The sequence below is a fragment of the Malania oleifera genome, chromosome 1 (assembly GCF_029873635.1).
Source record: "Malania oleifera isolate guangnan ecotype guangnan chromosome 1, ASM2987363v1, whole genome shotgun sequence".
NCBI classification, from domain to species: domain Eukaryota; kingdom Viridiplantae; phylum Streptophyta; class Magnoliopsida; order Santalales; family Ximeniaceae; genus Malania; species Malania oleifera.
In genome coordinates, this window is record NC_080417.1 from 7,169,053 (window position 1) to 7,190,622 (window position 21,570).

The 21,570-nt window shown below is 32.1% G+C and overlaps 1 non-coding gene across 1 annotated transcript; it reads left to right on the forward strand.

Annotated features, from left to right (window-relative positions):
• The first annotated feature begins 3,286 nt into the window (after positions 1–3,286).
• On the forward strand, positions 3,287–3,403 carry LOC131147446 (small nucleolar RNA snoR126). Its single transcript, XR_009134825.1, has one exon. It is a non-coding gene; the product is annotated as a small nucleolar RNA snoR126 (small nucleolar RNA).
• The last annotated feature ends 18,167 nt before the right edge of the window (positions 3,404–21,570 follow it).

Below are 21,570 nucleotides of genomic sequence, written 5' to 3' on the forward strand. Positions count from 1 at the left end.
TCTATACAACTGGTTTTCAGGGTTCTTAAACCATATCATGTAATTTAAGTAATAAAAATTGTAATTTAAGTCTCATTTTTATCACTCAGTACAAAATTTGTCACATCACAACTCAGCATACTGCCATCATATAAAAACTCGACATACCGCCATCATATCAAAACCCCGGCCTACAGCCGTCATATCACACTTCCAATACTTTTCATAACTAGTATAGATCCCAATTTTGTTGTAATAGCATACCAATACTCAGGTTCTATTACACAGTACAACAATGTAGATCATTCTCATGCCACACGATTTTAGTATTAAAACATAATCAGATACACAACCAGGAAATACCTTATAAATCGTATGACGAAAACCAGGGTATGGTCACCTCCCTATTCTAGTTATTCAAAACATGCTTATATACATATAGATTTTTTCATGAAAATATGAAGATGATCACCCCTCACCCTTTGATTCTTTCCCAAAACACGGATATGACCATAAAACCAAACTTTCCACCATTCATCTCATTCAGAATACCGTATGATATACCCATATTTATAAAGTTCATTTTTGAACGGTTAGCTTTCGAAATAACCATTGATACCATGAAAATACATACCTACAAATAGTTTAATCTGTTCAATCGTGATAAAAGACCTAACATAACTTAATCTCCTTACCTGTTCCTAAAAATAAGTCGATTACGTTCGGAAAACGGGAAATCCTAACTTTCGAACCCGCCGTCAGAAGTGAGCCGGCAAGCCGAGAGAGGAGAGAAAAATGATCGGGGACCGATGACAAACTCCGAGTGATCTTAGAGAGAGATAGCCACGTGAAAGAGTGAGAGTAAAGAGAGAGAGTCCAAAAACCTAATTTAGAGAGAGAGAGAGAGAGAGAGGGGAATGAAAATTATGAAATAAACATACATTGCTTACTACTTAAGTAAGCTTGCCCAGAGGAAAACCGTCAATGGTTTTCTTGGGCAGTTCACTGCTCTCGATTGTTTATAGTCGTCGATGGTTTTTCTTAAGCTTAGTGAAACTGTCAACGGTTTGGGGTCCTGCCAAACTAATTTTCCTCTTTTTCATTTCTTTTTCCTTATTTCTCTTTTCTTTTATTTATTATTTTTTTTTTTTTGGGTTTGGGTCCCTACAATATATGTCATTCCAGGCGTGTATTGACAATGAGTGTGATCATTTGTGAAGTGCATTGTATACTTTGTTATTTCCTTAGTGAAATTCTTGTGTCATTACTTCCGTGGATGTAGGTTTTGTCGAACCACGTAAATTTCATTGTTGTGCTTGTTGTTTCTTATTTTCTGGTTGAGTTTAATTTGCTTGTTGCGTTTTTATTCCTCTATGCACTCTATATCTGATCCTTATTTACATTAGACTCTGAACTACCCCTCAAGTCTAACCAACAAATTCTAATTTCTAGGTGTGTCTAGATTTCCTTGCCTTCAATTTCTCTCATTTCACGCATTCCAATAGTTAAAATTTTAACGTTTTGACCATTTATGTTATATCTTTCAAGTTTAAATTTTAGAACAAGTGGAATAGAGTATATAAGATGAGAAATGTCCGTCACCAATTGACCAAACCTAGGCCCAATTTTGGTCTCCCATCAAATGGGAAAAAAAAAAATGTTAGTCTTATTCTACGATGCTTAGTCTTATTCTATGATGTTGTTCAAGATCTTACTAACGTTATAATATTCCTTCTGTCACTCTACAATTATTAAAGGTTCATTTGAATAAAAAATTTTACTTAAAAAAGGAAATAGAAGGAAAACGAGGAGAAAACTCATTTTTATTGCACTTTTTTTCTATGTTAAAAATTCTCTTAAAATTAAAAGTTTGTTTTATATAGTATGATTAAAAATTAAGAACAATCAAATATAATGATGTATAAAATTGAAACTTCATTCATGAATTCGATTTTTTTTTAAAATTTCTTTCTCGCCTTTTTTGTTAACTAAACATGAAAATATAGATTTCTTCTTTCTCTTTTTTTTTTCTCTTTTTTTAATATTTTTAAATTTTGAAATCGGGCCCAAGAGTCTACCTTGCAAGAACTCATGTGTGAATCATTTGCTAGGTAAGTACTTACTCGTACTGTTTAGTATTAATTTTCTTCCTCTTTTTCTTGTCATATGAATTTATGCTATTCAGTATTTTCCTATAAATGAACTATTTACCAAAGTAAACATACACAATTTTATATATATATATATATATATTATTCTTCTTTACAAAATATCAAAAAAATTTCCCAATTAAGAAGTCGTAAATCTCAAACCTTCTCGTTTAGAGACTAAGGATATAAGTGAGTCAAGTTTACTCGCAAGCTACTCGAATTCGATGAATCACCTAACTCAACTCTACTCAACTCGATTCTACTCGAATTCGAGTTACTTGAGTATTTTAAAGAGTCGAGCTCGAGATTAGTAATACTACTCAAGTTGAGTTTTGAGCTTACTCTAGTTCAAGTTACTTGAATATTTTAAATAGTCAACCTTAAGATTAGTAATAATACTCGAGTCGAGTTTTGAGCTTAATCAAGTTTTCAAATTTTATTATTTTATATTATATATGTTACATAATACAAATTTTATAAATATATTTAACATTATTTATGTATTATATATATTCACATATGTATTTAATATTAATTTATAATAAAGTCAAGTTTAATCTAATCTAGTTCGAATTTTATGAATTTGTAGCCTAGTTGAATTCAAGTTTAATAATCATAAAATTAATTGAGATCCAGTCGAATTTTAAAGTTAACATCTTTTAGTCAAGTCAAATTCCAACATTTTATTATATCGACTCAATTGGAATACACCCCAACTAGAGTTACCAAACTTGAACAAGAGCTAGTAGTTTTCTCTTTTTGAGTTTTTAGGTTTTCGTTGGTGATCTTAGCATGGGCTAAACCCCTCAGTTAAGCACCTCTGGTCTCACTGGGCCGGGCCGGTTCTGGGCCGACCTGGTAACTTTTCAATGGACGCTGGATAGGGCTCCGTCCGGCCGGCCCCGCGAGCCCACTAAGAGCAAAGAACATTAACATCATTTCTTCAGCTCCGTCGTTACCTTCGCTTTAGGGTTTCCGGGTTCGCGCATCTCTAAAATTGGGAGCACTCTGGCGGCGTACGTTTTCATACTCCTTCCTCTTAAGCCATCGTCGATCTGTTTTCTTGCAGTGTTGTTTTTTTAATTCTTTTTTTGTCTTTGAATGTTTGATTTTATCATTTACGAATAAGTATTGAGTTTTTTTTTTTATACATTACGAGGCTGTGATGAGCAAAATCATTTCTCTATTCTGATTTATGTTTTCTTATTCAAGACCATACGCTAATTTTGCGTTTATTGCGTCGTGATGACGGCATTTGTGCGTGTCTGAGCCTTGATTCTTGAACAAGCTTCATCCTTTTTTTCCCTTTTCTTCATGAAATTGAATCATTTCATTTTCATCGTGAATTGCAAAATTCTGAGAATTTGGAAAGTTGAGAAGGTGGGGGATGTTGGCGATGATTAGAATCTGAGCTCCTCCCACCTCCTGCACTTTTATTTTTCATTTTTTTTCTTTTAATTTTAAGGATTTTAAATTTCCTGTTCTTGACCTCTGTTCTGTTGCTGCGGAGGCACTGTGTAGTCTTGTTTTGGTTCCTATTATTCATCTGTGCTTTATTTTTTTCTTCCTTCTCTTTTCTGCTTGGCAGCCCAGAAAATCAGTCCTGAAGTCTGGGTTTTTTTTTTGGTTTTTTAAATCATTTATTTTTGTTGAAATTGTTTTTGACCTCTGTTTATTTCTTTTTTAAATTCTTTGAAATATATTTCTTTTTTGTCGTTATTGCACACTATATTTTTTCTGCAACAGAGTGTTTTGTTTTTTTTCTTATATGTTTTTTTGAATGGAAAGATCTTTAAATATTTTTTTTTTTAAATTACGACTGAGAAAATTAGTTTTCATTCGTTTTTTAATTTTAAAACATTAGAATTAACATGTTGAAATAGCTGAGAAATCAAAAATTTTGGAAATAATATTGTCTTAATTATGCATTCTATAATTTGTTTGGTATGTAAAAGGACAATGAATGAAGTAAAATCGATCTCTATAATATTGTATTGTTATATAATTTTTTAGTACATCTAATTCCATTCTACTAGAGAATTTATAATCACTATAGGTGTAAATCATGGATTTTCTTTGAGTCTTTATCTTTTTATTTTAGCGATGAATTAATTGATTAAGAGTATTCAAAAGGAGGTTTTATGGTGCATGTTGTTTGCAAATGTTATTGTATTAATTGATTAAACTAGGCACGGAGTAGAAACTAAGTTAGAATTATGGAGAGAAGCTTTGAAATCTATAGGCTTTAGGATAAGTAGAAATATGATAGAATTTAAGAAATGTAATTTTAGTAATGAGAGGAGGAATATTGGAAACAAAGTTAAACTTGATGATGAAGAAATAAATATCACTTGTAGATTTCGATACCTTAGATTTATTATGGAAGCTGAAGAAGAAATTGAAGACAATGTAATGCATAGAGTTAAAGTAGATGGGGTAAAATAAAAAAGTGTTTCAAGGGTGCTCTGTGATCGTAGAATACAATCAAAATTGAAAGGGAAGTTTTATACGACAGTTATAAGACTGACTATGCTATATGATCAAAATCTTGGGCGACAAAGAAACATACTATCAAAAAAATAAAAATTGTCGAGATGAGAATGTTTAGATGGATGAGTGGTATAATATTGAAAGATAAATTAAAGAATAAACATATTTGCGATAAGGCAAGTGTAACTCCTATAAAGGATAAAATAAAGGAGGGATGACTCAGATGATATGGACACTTGCAATGTAAGTCACATAGTACACTAGTGATGAATAGTGAGTTAGTTATTGTGGGGGGACAGTAGAAGGAGTAGGGGCAGATCTAAAATAACTTGGAAGACGATAATGAGTAAGGATTTAATATTCCTGAATCTGTCAAAAGAAATGGTCCATAATCGCATAAATTGGCAGAAAATGATTCATATAACCGACTTCACCTAGTGGGACTTAAGGCTTGGTTTTGTTGTTGTATCTTGTTCCATTCTACTACATTGCACTGAAGTAGTTTATGCATTTCAAGTCTTTGTTTTAGAAAGAAATAAAATTAAAACGAGAATTTTTTTTTATTTTTTTAAATTTAGATATTATTAAAATTAGATTTCATTTTAAAACATAAATATTAGTGAGTTGTAAAGTTAAATTTTATTTATTAAATTTTAATGTATTTACATTTTTTTTAATTTTTAAATGTGGAGAGATTGAAAAAAAAAAAGATGATATTGTTGGAATATTTTAACAAATTTTAAAGAACAAAATTATTTTTCTCCATTAAATGAGTTCTAAGCCTTTGTTGGCAAATTGAATATTAATAGAATTTTATATGATGTAGATGAAGGGGAAAAAAGTTGTGTCTGAAATGATAACTGATAAATAAGCACTCTTTAATTTTTATTATGTAGTTTGTTATAATTTATTTTATAAATTACTAAAAACTATTCTTAATAGGTTTTTTATTTGATTATATAATTAGGTTTGTGTAAAAGTATCAACAATCTAAAAAACTATTATTTGTTTATAATAATAGACATGATGGTTGTTGGGTGGTCAATAATTTGTTCGGTATGCATGTTATAGAGTAGAATTGGTCTTTTTTATTTTATATTTTTATTAGATAATTTTTATTATATTGTGCTCATAGTTCATTTTCTTTTAGTGTACGACATATTAGGTTAGGTTTTCACTGGTTTAGCATAAATTTGTTAGTCCTAATTTCAAAAGAGATGAACCCAAAACTTATTAGCTAGTTCTATTCAATTAATCTCTACAATGTGGTTTATAAGAGTTGGTCAAGTATATAAGTTCTCTACAAGATAACATTATTGGCCCTCTTTAGGCTATTTTCATCTTGGGCCTTCATGCTTCAAATAGTTTCATATTACAGAAAAGCTATTGCACTTCATAAAGATAAAGTTTATGGTAAAATTCATCTCTTTAATAGGATTTGCAAGGTCATTCTAGTATAAGTCAAAGTCACTATTAGTGACAATTGTTTCCTACTTATGATTTAACAAAGACATAATCAACTAAGCAACGTCTTCTAGGATATACACAACTTAAGAAGGTTTTTGTTTTGTTTATGACCATTTTGACGTCAACAATCAGGATTTTCATGAACCTAGTTTTGGAAACTAGATACCTTTCAAATTGAAATTCTTTATTTTGGTTCATGCTTAAGCAAAGGTTGCTCACTATTAAAGTTAGAGCAAAACATAACCTTATAATGTCTAGAGTTTGTTTTCATTGTGGTCTTGTCATGGAAACATGTATCCATGCTATTTTGAAGGCCAAATGAGTGCAGAACAAGTTCCTTTGATAAGGATTTAGTTAGATTGTTTAAGATAATCTCAAGTAATTAACAAATTTTGAAATGGCATCAAGTATTTATATTCATTTGCTATACTATTTGGACATCTTAAAACAAAGGATCATTGAAGAGAATTGTGTCAACATCAACCACCAAATCCATTTCCTTTTCAAACTACAAAAGGAAGACTTTTATTGTTTTGGATGTTAATATGGTTGTAAGTAGTTCACCTATTCTAGTTAGTCGTTATAGTCTAAATGAAGGATTTGTTGAAGTTAACACTAAATGGGTAAGTGGCTCTTCAATTATTTTTATTTATGTTGGGATTGCTATTGATTGTGTTGAGCATAGGGCATGTTTGTATTAGGCTAGATCTTACTTGTGGTTTTTGCAAACTTACACCAAAATTTGATTCCCAAAAAACATCTTAATTTATCCAAAAAGTGGATAAAATTCGTCATTCTTACTCGATCTCAGTTTCAATTTCAAAAATCTTTTATTCAACGAGAATGAAAGTAACATCTTGACCATATTTATGAAAAGGGTAATAACTGTACATGAAAGTCTTCTCTCTCAAGCCTTAGCAATCTAATTTGGGTGAATGTGCATGCTGATACCACTTGTTAGAAATAATTTTAATTCATTAGACCTAATAACTCAAGATCATCATACTATTCAATTAAGAAAACTAAATGCAGAATAAATACCTGGATCTATAAATATGTCTGATTTGATTGTCCAACAACCTTTAGTGTAGAGTTTTGATCTTCTACGGTCAAATTCTTAAAGGTCTCAAGAAAGAACGTGAAACTGTGTCTAATTTTACTTAGAGAACATAACCCTAGTAGGTTTTTCTTATATACTAGGTTATTTTAGAAGTCCAACAGTCCTAAATTAACTTAGTATTGGGTTTCTAAACATTGCAAAGTCCATACCCAATAGATGTTAAAATAACTCAAATAACATAATTGCATTTAAATATGTGAGCCCATAATAGAAAATTAAAATTTTCTAACAATCTCTCACTTGGCGATACATAAATATTGAAAATAATTACATTACCCAAATCTTAAGTGTGCACAATATAACTATTATTCTTATAACATTTCCTTAATTCAATCTTGTTTATCTCATATACTAGCATAAGATCAAAGCGGCATTCGTTACACTCATATTCGTAACTAAACTCATCAATGGTCACCACACTAATACACTCAATGGCATAGATCGAGTATGGATGTGTAGCATGGTAATATGCATGCTCCTCAACCTTAATATGCATATCCTAATTGGTTCTACCTTATTCCTTATGAGATCAACCTTAGTTCCTTAGTCCTTAGCTCTTCCAAAAGGAAAATAACATTTAGAGTCACAAATATATAAAAATGCATTCATTTATTACTTTATTTTTGCAGAAAATAAAATCAAACACAAACTCCCACTAAACCGCAACGTCGCCAAACAAGACGACACTCATACGAATAGTGTGCTCATGAAACACCTTGGGCGGTAAACCCTTGGTGAGTGGATTTGCAAATATGGAGGTTGTCCCAATATGTTCAATTAACACTTGAGGACTCTGAGCCCTTTCCTTAACCACCAAAAACTTGTTGTCAATATGCTTTGACTTGGTGGAACTTCTGTTGTTGTTTGAATACAACACCACACACTTATTGTCACAAATAGATCTTGAGCGTTTTTTCAACCCCATCCAAGATATGCAGTCTCGTGACAAAATTTCGCAGCTAAATTCCTTGATTAGATGCCTCGTAGCATGCTATAAATTCAGCTGCAATAGTTGAAGGAGCTATGAGAGTCTACTTAACACTCTTTTAGGAAATAGCCAGCAGATGGATATAACCCGAAGTGGATCTCTTGCTATCTTGGCATCTAGGGAAATTAGAATTAGAATACCCAATGATCTTAAGTTGATTTGATTTCCTATAGGTGAGCATGTAGTTTTTTGTTCTTTGAAGATACCACATAACCCTCTTGGCTATCTTCAAATGATCCAATCCTGGGTTACTCAAATATATACCTAAAATTCCAACTATGTACACCAAATCCGAACGTGTACATACCTGAGGATACATAAGACTCCCTACAGCTGACGCGTGAGGAATCGTCTGCATTTCCTTCTTTTCAACCTCGGTCTTGGGGCATTGACTTACATTGAACCTTTCTCCTTTAACTGTGGGTGTATCTCTTGGGTGACAGTCTTTCGTGTCAAATCTAGCAAGTACGCTTTTGATATAGTTTTTTTGTGATAACCCAAGTATACCTCAAGAGCAATATCAATGTATCTAAATTCCTAATACAAAAGAGGCGTCCCCAAGATCTTTCATCTCAAAATTTTTGGTCAAAAATATCTTGGTTTCGTGCAATAAGCCTATATCACTACTCCCTAGCAATATGTCATTGACATACAAAATCAAGAATATAACCTTACTCTCACTAACCTTATGGTATATACAATCATCAATCGAATTTACCTTAAAATCATACGAGATGATTACTTGATGAAACTTGCGATACCATTGACGGGAAGCTTGCTTGAGCCCCATAGATGGATTTCTTTGAGACGCGAAACGCCAGGTTTCTTGAGAAGTTAAGTTTGTGGGGGGAGATAAGGTTAGGGATATTGTCTTTGAGGAGGAATTTATTTCTCTTCCTAGTTTTGTTGTTGAACCTGTTCAAGAAACAATACAAGACAATATCATTGTACTCCTTACACAAAATGAGGATATTGCTCTAGAAGAGCAAACTCAACAACCTCAAGAAGTGATATCATTAAGGAGCCACTAAAGAAAGGAGAAGTGTGATTTCGGATGATTATATTGTCTTTCTCCAAAAACATGAGTTTGACATAGGTGTGGTGGAAGATGATCCAATTAACTTTCATCAAGTCAAACAAAGTTCTTATTCTCAAAAATGGATTGATGTCATGAATGATGAGATTAATTCCATGAAAGCAAATGACGTTTGGGATCTCGTCAAATTAGCCAAAGGTGTGAAGCTCATTGGTTGCAAATGGATATTTAAGACCAAGAGGGATTCAAGGGGTAATATTGAGAGATATAAGGCACGCCCAGTTGCTAACGGATTCACTCAGAAGGAAGACATTGATTATAAAGAGACGTTCTCTACGGTTTCATCGAAAAACTCTTTCAGGATTATAATGGCATTAGTGGGTCATTTAGACTTAGAGTTTCATCAGATGGATGTAAAAACAATGTTTCTTAATGGTGACATTGATTAAACGATTTATATGGTGCAGCCTAAAAATTTTATTTCTGGAAATCCAAAAAATATAGTCTGCAAATTAAAGGAATCTATTTATAGGCTCAAGCAAGCTTCCCGCCAATGGTATCACAAGTTTCATCAAGTAATCATCTCGTATTATTTTAAGGTAAATTCAGTTGATGATTGTGTATACCATAAGGTCAATTAGAATAAGGTTATATTCCTAGTTTTGTATGTCGATGACATATTGTTTGCGAGTAGTGATATAGGCTTATTGCATGAAACCAAGAGATTTCTGAGCACAAATTTTGAGATGAAAAATCTTGGGGAGGCCTCTTTTGTATTAGGAATTCAGATACATCGAAATCGCTCTCGAGGTATACTTAGGTTATCACATAAGAGCTATATCGAAAGGGTACTTGTTAGATTTGTCATGAAAGATTATCACCCATGAGATGCACCCATAGCTAAGGGAGAAAGGTTCACTCTCAGTCAATGCCCTAAGACTGAGGTTGAAAGTAAGGAAATGCAGAAGATTCCTTATTCGTCAGCTATAGGGAGTCTTATGTATGCTTAGGTATGTACGCATCCAAATTTAGTGTACATAGTTGGAATTTTTGGCAGATATTTGAGTAACCCGAGATTGGATTATTGGAAGGCAATCAAGAGAGTTATGAGGTATCTTCAGAGAACAATACACTACATGCTCACCTACAGGAAATCAGATCAACTTGAGATCATTGGGTATTTTGATTTTGATTTCACTAGATGTCACGACAGTAAGAGATCCACTTCGAGCTATATCTATCTGCTGGTTGGAGGTATTATTTCCTGGAAGAGTGTTAAGCAGACTCTCATAGCTCCTTCAACCATGGTAGCAGAATTTATAGCATGCTACGAGGCATATAATCAAGGAAGCCACTAGTGGCTTGGAAGGAGGTATGCTTATCGAAAGATGAAGGTGGCTTAGGGTTCTTTGATCTAAAAACATGGAACATGACACTTCTTACAAAAGCCTTGAGGTATGTTCAAGCGAAAAAGGACTCCCTATGGTCTTGATGGGTTCATCATGTGTATTTGAGAGGTGCTAATTTGTGGGAATCTACTGCTAAGCATGAAGATTTTCCACTGTTTAAGAAAACGATAATTATCAAGAACCAGATTTTGATGAGAAGTGGCAATCAACCTATTACAGGTGAAAGGCTGGTAGAAGAGTAGGAACTTGAGCACAAAAGCTCTGCGCAATGCTATAGATTCTGGAGACACAAAAAATAAGGTGCCTTGGTACAATGTGGTTTGGAAGAGTGGGAGTACACCCAAACATGCCTTCACCTTGTGGCGCGGGATTAAATGCAAGCTCCCTACACATGATAACTTAGTTTGGTTTGAGGGTGACTTAAAATGTGTTTTTTGCAAGGAGATGAATGAGGAAATTGATCATATATTTTTCAAATGTAAATACTCCTCTCGGGTATAGGATTATATCAAGAGCTAGCTAGGATTATCAAGGACTATGTCTTCCTTAAAAGCAATTGTAAAGTGGCTACATAAGGAGGCAAAGGGCAATGGAATTAAGTCAATTGGGAGAAGGATTGGATTGGCTATAAATGTTTACTTCCTTTGGCACTTCAAAAATAGAAAGAGGTTTGAAGACAAATCTATTACTACAAAGGAGCTAATTGGAGTAATACAGAGACATACCTACAGAGTGATGAATGATAGATTTGGAATGTATTATATGTAACCTTCTATGTAGTAGGTTATTTTGAATTGATGTTTTTATAGTATTAGACTATGGAGTTTTGCTATGATGTAATTTCTTTCTTGAGGTAATGCCATGCATTTGGGATGGGGTTTAATTGGCCCCTCTATCTGGGTATGCCTAGTGTAGTAAATGTACACTTTGATCTATACATTTACCTTTACGATAAAAAAAAAAAAAAAAAGAATTTAGTCTCGTAATTTTTTCACGGGGCTGCATACCTTGGACGGGGTTGAAAACCCGTTCAAGATCTATTATGACAATAAGTCCGCGGTGTTGTATTCAAACAACAACAGAAGCTTCACCAAGTCAAAGCATATTGATATCAAGTTTCTGGTGGTTAAGGAAAGGGTTTAGAGTTGTCAAGTGTCGATAGAACATATTGGGACAAATTCTATGGTTGAAGACCCATTCATCAGGGTTTAGCGCCCAAGGTCTTTCATGAGCACACTGCTCCTTTGGGTGTTGTCTTGTTTGACAATGTTGCAGTTTAGTGTGAGTTTGTATTTGATTTTATTTTCTGCAGAAATAAAGTAATAAAGAAATGCATTTTTATGTTTTTATGACTCTGAATATTATCTTCTTTTTGGAAGAGGTAAGGGCTAAGGAACTAAGGTTGATCTCATAAGAAATAAGTTAAGATCAGTTGGGATATGCATGTTATGGTTAAGGAGCATGCATATTACCATGCTACACATCCATACTTGATCTATGTCATTGAATGTATTAGTGTGGTGACCATTGATGAGTTTAGTTACAAATATGAGTGTAACGAATGCCGCTTTAATCTCATGTTATAAGGATAATAGTCATATTGTATGCACTTAAGGTTTTGGTAATATATTTGTTTCCAATATATATGTATCGCCCAAGTGGGAAATTGTTAGTAAATTTTAATTTCCTATTGTAGGCTCACATATTTTTTTAAAAAAAAAATTGTTACTAGACTATTTTAACATCTATTGGGTATAAGCTTTGCAATATGTAGAAACTCAATACTAAGTTAATTTAGGACTAATGGATTTTTAAAATTACCTAATATATAAGAAAAACCTAACAGAGCTATGGTCTCCAAGTAAAATTAGAAACAATTTCACGTTCTTTCTTTTCCTCATTAAAGAGAAGAACATAAGGCAACTTAAATATTTGACTGTGAATATCAAAACTCCCCGCTAAAAGTTGTTGAACAATCAAATCAGCACATTTATGAATCTAGATATTTATTTCGCATTTAGTTTTCTTAATTGAATAACATAATGATCTTGGATTATTATGTTTTATGGATTAAAGTTATTTCTAACAGCTAATTTGTGAATTCTTAATTTCTTTTTCTTTTCTCATTTGTACCTGAATTTTTTATTGAAAAAAAAAAAAAAAAAGCCAATTCAAGGGAATCTTGACTTAAGAATATTATGTTGTAAACTCATTCAGCAGTCGGTCCAAAACTATTTGGAAATTATTGCGAACAACTGTTTGGCCCATCTAGTTAATATACCTGCACTAGGTTTTGGTGGCTGAAACTGCCCTTTAAAAACAATTTGGTTCATTTTTTTACCACCATATGATGATTTTTAGGGATGAAAAAACGGGTTAGCAGGTTGGTTTTGGACGGGTTGTAAAAGGGAAGGGATTAAATGAGTTTGGGTTCGAGTTGACCCATTTATTAACGGGTGACTAACGTATAAATTTAAATCCGTCCATTTAATAAAAGGGTATCCATTAAGAATCTATTTAAAAATATTATTTATTTATTTAAAAAAATTTTAAAAATATTTCATATAAAGTGATATATTTTCTAAAAAAAATGGCACTCTTTTATTTTATTTATTAATCTTAACAAAAGAAACATAAAATGTAGAAATTAGTACATCTCTTTACTTAATATTTTTAAAATGCAATATATATATATAAAATTAAACTGGTCATTCGATGGGTACCTAATCTAAACCCTCCTAATCCATTTATTAAACGAGTTAGGTTTAGGTTGATCTATTTATAAATGGGTCACCTTTTAGTAAATTTGAATCTAATTTAAACGGACGGATCATAGGTCACTCATTGGGTTTCGACCTATTTTACTACACCTAATGATTACACTTTACATCAAAAAAATAAAAAAGTAAAAATTAAAAAAGAAAGAATAAAGAAGAAGAAAAGGATTTTGATTGAGAAAATGTTAGATATCAAGCAGGTACCACATCCACGTCTTGGTTGGTACCTAATAAAGCAGTGACTATGAGACATCTATATATTGCACACTTCTTTCCTTCCTAAAATTTTGAAAGTTGTTTCTTTCCTTTATAAATTGTTAGTGATGTGTAAAGTCAATTCTTGTTTATTAATATGGTGCATATTTTTTTTTATTTTCTTTTTTATTTTGCTAGATAACAAAGCATAGAAAAAATAATTATTTTGAAATTTATTTTCCTTCTCCTAATATTTTCTAAGTTGCAATTGGGGTCTTAGTGCTTGGGTTTTTGAGGTTTCACAAGTTTATTAAAGCTTGAGAATTTATAAAATATTTGAATTGTAAAATTAATAAGATTTTTTAAGATACTCAACTGAGTTGGCTTAAGAGGTAAGGACGACTTGTGACTTTGGTAACTCTAAGGTCATGAGTTGGATTCTCCCTTAAAAGTTTATCCTAATGAATTACAAGGGGTACGTATAGAATTTTCATTTTTAACTCTATTTGGTATAGAAAGAAAATATAGTGAAAAATAAGTTTTCTTCTTATTTTCTTTATCTTTTCTTTTTCTAACTAAAAATTCTTGATCAAATGGAAGTCAAGAAAGAAAATCTTTTGCCTTTTTTTATTCCTTTTCTTCTCCCCTCTTTTTCACACCAATTGAAAAAGTAATGAACATCAAACCACCCCTCAAGTCTAGCCAGCAAATTCTAATTTCTAGGTGTATTTGGATTTCCTTGCCTTCAGTTTCTCTCATTTCAGACATTCCAAAAGTTAAAATTTTAAAGTTAGTATTGTTTATGTTATATATTTCAAGTTTAAATTTTAGAACAAGCAGAAATAGAGAATATAAGATGAGAAATGTCCATCACCGATCGACTAAACCTAGGCCCAATTTTGGTCTTCCATCAAATGAAAAAAAAAAATCAATCTTATTCTACGACGATGTTCAGATTCTTACTATGGTAATAGTATTTATTCTGTCACTCTATAATCATTAAGGGTTCATGTGAAGCAAAACTTTTACTTAAAAAAAGAAATAGAAGGAAAATGAGGAACTCATTTCTATTGCACTATTTGTCTATGTTAAAAATTCTCCTGAAAATAAAAGTTTGATTTAGTATGATTAAAAATTAAGAACAACCAAATATAATGATGTATAAAATTGAAGTTTTATTCATGAATTTGATTTTTTTTTTTTTTCCTTTCTCACATTCTTTGATAACTAAGCATGAAAATATATAATTTTTTAATTTTTTAATTTTTTACCTTTTTTTAAAAATATTTTAAAATTTAAAATCGTGTCCAAGAGTCTACCTTGCAAGAACCCATGTGTGAATCATTTGCTAGGTAACTTACTCGTACTGATTAGTATTAATTTTTTTCCTCTTTTCTTGTCATATGAATTTGTGCTATTAAGTATTTTCCTATAAATGAACTATTTACCAAAGTAAACAGACTCAATTCTATATTCTTCTCTAAAAAATATCAAAATTTTTTCCCAATGAAGAAGTCGTAAATCTCAGACCTTCTCGTTCAGAGACTAAGGATATAAGTGAGTCAAACTTACTTGCAAGTTACTCGAACTTGATACATCCCCTAACTGGATTATACTCAACTCGATTCTATTTGAGTTCAAGTTACTTAGTATTTTAAACAGTCGAGCTCAAAATTAGTAATAGTACTCAAGTCGAATTTTGAGTTTAATAAAGTTTTTTTAATTTTATTATTTGTATATTATAAATGTTATATAATATATATTTTATAAATTGTTATAAAATAATACATGAATAAATAAACGTGGATAATCATAAAGTAATGAACACAAGCAAAATAAATAATAAATAAAAGTGAGACTAGATTTACATGGTTTGGTTTATACCTACTCCACAAACGGATGGGATCTGAAATCCACCATTTTAAGAGGAATTACATAATATACCTGACTTTTGTACAAATATCTCACCTTCTTACCTTACAAAATATCTCACTCTCTCTTTTCTTTCCTTCTTCTTTCTTCTCTATTTTTTGCACGCTCAATATTCTGTACTCTATATTTTGCACTCTGCACTCTTCGTTTTTTCTCACATTATCTCAATCAGGTGATTCCCTTTATATAGTCATGGGAGGAGCAAGTGGGTTTGTCTGATAATAATAATAATAGATTCACATGCATGGGAAACATAAGGGAGGTGGGGTAAGTATGATGAAGACATGGATGGTGACATCCACCATTCATTTCACAACACTCCCCCTTGGATGTCACCCATATATTAACTTATCTAACTAAGATCTTTAAGATGTTTCATTCCAATAAGATGAACCAGTCTCTTAAATGTTGTAGTTGGCAAAGCCTTGGTGAATAAATTTGCTAGATTATCACTTGATTGGATCTGTTGTACATCTATATCACCATTCTTCTGGAGGTTATGCGTATAAAAAAATTTTGGAGAGATATGCTTTGTCCTATCACCCTTTATGTATTCTTCTCTCAGTTGAGCTATACATACGGTGTTATCTTCATACAAAACTATTGGAATATCCTTGATTGATTGAAGGCTATAATTTTCTTGGATATGAGAAATCATTGATCTAAGATTGGAGGATGTTGTGGTAATCATCTGCTTCACTGATTTCCAAGATATAGTAGTTTTTTCATAAAGAAACACATATCCGGTTTGAGATTTAGCATTGTGAGGATCGAATAGATATCCAGCATTTGCATATCCTACTAGTTGAGATTTGGAATTAAACGAGTAAAATAGACCCAAATCAAATGTACCTCTCAAATAATATAGAATGTATTTAATTTCATTCCAGTGTCGCCGAGTAGGAGTAAAGCTATATCTTGCTAATAGATTCACAGTAAATGCAATGTTAGGTCTGGTACAATTTGTTAGATACATCAAAGAATCGATAGCACTTAAATATGGTATTTTTAGGATCAAGTATTTCCTCCCCCTCATCACGAAGTCAAAATGGATCTTTCTTAACATCAAGTGATTGCACCATCATTGGAGATCCCAGAGGATGAACTTTATCCATATAGAATTGTTTCAATACCTTTTCAGTATATTTAGATTGATGAATAAAAATTCCTCCATTTAAATGTTCAATCTGTAGGCCAAGATAATATTTTGTCTTTCTTAAATCTTTCATCTCAAATTCTGTCATTAAATAATTAGCAGCTTTAGTGAGCTCTTCAGGAATCCCAACTAAATTCAAATGATCAACATAAACAACAATTATAGCAAATCCGGATTTTAATCTTTTCATAAAAATGCATGGACAAATTGGATTGTTTATGAATCCTTCTTTTACTAGGTACTCACTTAATCAATTGTACCATATGCGCCCAGATTGCTTTAATCCATATAAAGAACGTTGGAGTTTGACTGAATATAAATTACTAGGTTTTGCTTCAGGAAACTCAAAACTTTCAGGGATTTTCATATAAATTTCTATCCAACGATCTATATAGGTATGTTGTTACTACGTCCATAAGACGTATGCTCAGTCGTTTAGCGACTACTAGCCCAATTTGGAATCTAAAAGTGATTGCATCCATTACAAAATAATGTCTCTTTATAATCAATTTCGGGTTTCTGCAAGAAACCTTGTGCCACAAGCCTTACTTTATATCGAGTAATTTCATTATTTTCATTTCGCTTGCGCACAAATACCCATTTGTATCCAACGGGTTGGACATCTTCTAGTGTCTAGACTACATGTCCAAAAACTTTTCCTTTTAAAAGAGAGTTTATTTTTTATGTGATAGTCTCTTTCCATTTTGGTCAATCACTTCTATATCGACATTCATCCATAAATTTTGGTTCAGGATCCACATTACTTCTGGTAATGTCAGTAGCCACTGCATATACAAATGTATTATTGACAACAACTTTATTTCTATCCCAAATTTATCATGTGTAATGTATTGAGATCTCATTATTATTTCTAGGTACCTGTCCCTTTTCAAGAGATGTCTCTTTAGGAGTTTTCTCTTCAGGAGATTCCTCTTCAAGAGGAGATTTCTCTTCAAGAATTTCTATAATAGGGATTTCGTTTTTAGGAGAAATAGGTTTGTGAATGTCGATTGGATTACTTACCTCTGTAACCTCTTCTCGAGCATTTACAGATTTCAATTTTCTCCTTCTAGGAGTTTCATCTTTTGCACCAACAGGTCTTTCATGTTTAACTTACGGCTTAGATTTATTAGCTGGCTCTTATCCTTGAGGGACATCAATACGTGCTGGAGTATTTGCAGTAGGTATATGAGATTTTAGTACTGCCTTGATATATGCAAAAGAATTAGGTAACTAATTTGCAATCCCTTGCAAATGTATAATCTTTTGAACTTCAAGTTCACATTGATTTATATGAGAATCTAAATGAGATAAACTCATTGCATTTCATGTGATTTCATGTTGTGCTTTAGGCACTAATTTTGCTCCCCATAATGCAGGGAATACCGTTTCATCAAAATGACAATCTTGAAACCGTGCTTTAAACAAATCACCCATTAAAGGTTCAAGATATCTAATAATAGAAGAAGAATCAAAACCAACATAGATACCAAGTTTACATTGAGGACTTTAGTTCTTTGAGAAAGGGCAATAGGAACATATACTGTACAACTAAAAGTTCTTAAATAAGAAATATCAGGTTGTTGCCCAGAGACTAATTGTATGGGTGAAAGATTATTATAAGCAGTTGGTCTTATACGAAACTAAACATACAGCATGAAGAATAGCATGTCCCCAAACATATATGGGCAATTTGATTCTCATAATCATAAGCTTAGCAATAAGTTGAACCCTCTTAATAAAAGATTCGGTTAAACCATTTTGTGTATGGGTATGAGCAACAAGATGTTCAATATCTATTCCAAGTAACATGCAATAGTTATCAAAAGTTTGGGATGTAAACTCACCAGCATTATCCATACAAATTGGTTTAATTGGATAATCGGGAAAATGAACTCGTAATCTAATCATTTGAGAAAGAAGTCTAACAAAGGCAACATTTTGAGTAGAAAGCAGAGAAACATGTGACCATCTAGTAGATGCATCAATTAAAACCATAAAGTATCTAAATGGTCCAGATGGTGGATGTATTAGTCTGCATATATCACCATGAATTCTTTGTAAGAAACTGGGTGACTCAAAATTTACTTTCGAAACAGATGGTTTGATAATGAATTCCCCTTAAGAGCAAGCAATACACATGAAATCTCTAGACAAAAGAATCTTCTAGTTCTTTAGTGGATGACCATATGAGTTTTCAATGATTCTTCGCATCATTACAGCTCCAAGATTTCCAAGACGATTATGCCAAAGTGTAAATAACTTTAGGTCATTGCACTTCTGGTGCAAGACATTATATGATTCAACTGTTTTAATTTTTGTATAATATAGTCCAGAAGATAAGGTTGGCAACTTTTCTAAAATTTGTTTTTTCCCAGAAATAATGGAAATAATGTAAAGAAATTCTTTAGTGCCTTCATTTGTGATTTCAATATAATACCCATTGAGTCTTAAATCTTTAAAACTTAACAGATTTCTTTTAGATCTGCTAGAGTATAAAGCTTCATCGATTTGTAATAAAGTACCATTAGGTAACTTTATATTAACTTTTCCGGATCCTTCAATCAAATTTGTAGACTTGGATATTGTATTAACATTTGTTGATGATATTTTCAAATAATAAAAATATTTTCTATTTCGAAAACTGTGTGTGTTGTAGCGCTGTCAGCTAAACAAACTTCTTCCATAGATATCTTAGACTCGTTCAAAGCTTTAAGATAATTTTCACTACAGCAAATATTTTAAAAACTCATTACTATAATAATAGCAACAATTTATCAAAATACAGTATCACTTACTATATATATGTCCTAAAATATTACATTATTATTTTCATCTGAATTTACAAGGAAATCAACAACATCAAGATACACAGAGTTAGACTATTTAGTATCAAGGTCCATTGGAACAATATTATTGGAAAAATTTATTTCAATTTCTTTACTCTTTTCCAGACTAAAAATATAAGATTTATTCGCAAAATTAAAGTTAACAAAGTTAAGTTTGCACTAAAAAATATGAAAAATGGGAAAGCTATGGATAACATCCAAATTGAAGTTTGGAAATGTTTGGGTGATAATGGAATTATATGGTTAACTAATTTATTTAATACAATTGTAAAAACTAAGAAAATACTAGATGAATGGAGGAAAAACACTTTAATACCTATATACAAAAATAAATGAGATATTCAAAATTGTAATAACTATCGTGGAATTCAACTTATGAGTTATACGATGAAACTATGAGAAAGGGTAGTTGAACAAAGATTAAGGTTAGAAACGAAGATCTTAGAAAATCAATTTGTTTTTATGCTTGGGAGATCTACCATAGAAGCTATTTCTTTTTTAAAAAGATTAATGGAAATTTTTAGGAAAAAGAAGAGGGACTTGCATATGATATTTATTGACCTTGAAAAAGCATATGATAGGATACTTAGGAAAGTTCTATGGTGGGTTTTAGAAAAAAGGGTGTATGTTGTAGGTATACCGATGTCATTAAGGATATGTACAATGGAGTAATGACTAGTGTAAGGACTATAGATGGAGAAACTAGAGAATTTTCAATTACCATAGGTGTACATTAAGGATCTGCTTTGAGTCCTTATCTTTTTGCTTTAGTGATGGATCAATTGACTAAGAGTATTCAAAAGGAGGTTTCATGGTGTATGTTGTTTACAGATGATATTGTATTAATTGACGAAACTAGGGACGGAGTAGAGACTGAGTTAGAATTATGGAGAGAAACTTTATAATCTAAAGGCTTTAGGATAAATAGAAATAAAACATAATATATGAAATGTAATTTTAATAATAATAGGAGGAATATTGGAAACAAAGTTAAAATTGATGATGAAGAAATAAATAGCACTTGTAGATTTCGATACCTTGGATCTATTATGCAAACTAAAGAAGAAATTGAAGATGATGTAATGCATAGAGTTAAAACAGGTTAGGTAAAATGGAGAAGTGCTTCAAGTGTGTTATGTGATCATAAAATACCCTTAAAATTGAAAGGGAAGTTTTATAGGACAACTATAAGACCAGCTATGCTATATGGATCGGAATGTTGGGCGACGAAGAAACATAATATCCAAAAAGTAAAAGTTGCCGAGATGAGAATGCTTAGATGGATGAGTGGTATAACATTGAAAGATAAATTAAGGAATAAACATATTCGTGGTAAGTTAGGTGTAGCTCCTATAGAAGATAAGATAAGGGAGGGACGACTCAAATGGTATGGACACTTGCAATGTAGACCTTATAGTGCACCTGTGAGGAAGAGTGACTTAGTTACGATGGGGGGTAGTAGAAGGAGTAGGGTTAGACCTAAAATAACTTGGGAGGAGATAGTGAGTAAGGATTTAATATCCTTGAATCTATCAAAAGAAATGGTTCATGATCGCATAAATTGGCGGAAAAGGATTCATATAGTCGACTCCACTTAGTGGGACTAAGGCTTGGTTTTGTTGTTGTTGTTGTTGTTGTTGTTGTTGTTGTTGTTGTTTTTTTACTCTTTTCCTTTTCTTTTATGGATGCTTGGTATAAATCTACCAAGTGTCTGGGTGTACGATAGGTTTGCGATCAAAGACCTTTTTCTCCGCATTTGTGACATTTAGTTTCATAGTGTTTGGGTTGCTGATTTTGATTATTTGCCCTCTCTGGGGCTCATCCCTCTTCTGGGGGTTTGTTACCTCACGTCAATGCTAGTAATTATTTTGACCACGGTCGCGACCATACCCACGACCATTCCTGCGGCGTTGCCTCGACCACGAGATGTGTTTACATTCACTTCAGGGAATGGGGTCGAACCAGTTGGATAAGTTTGGTGATTTCTCATCAAAAGCTCGTTATTTTGTTCAGCAACAAGAA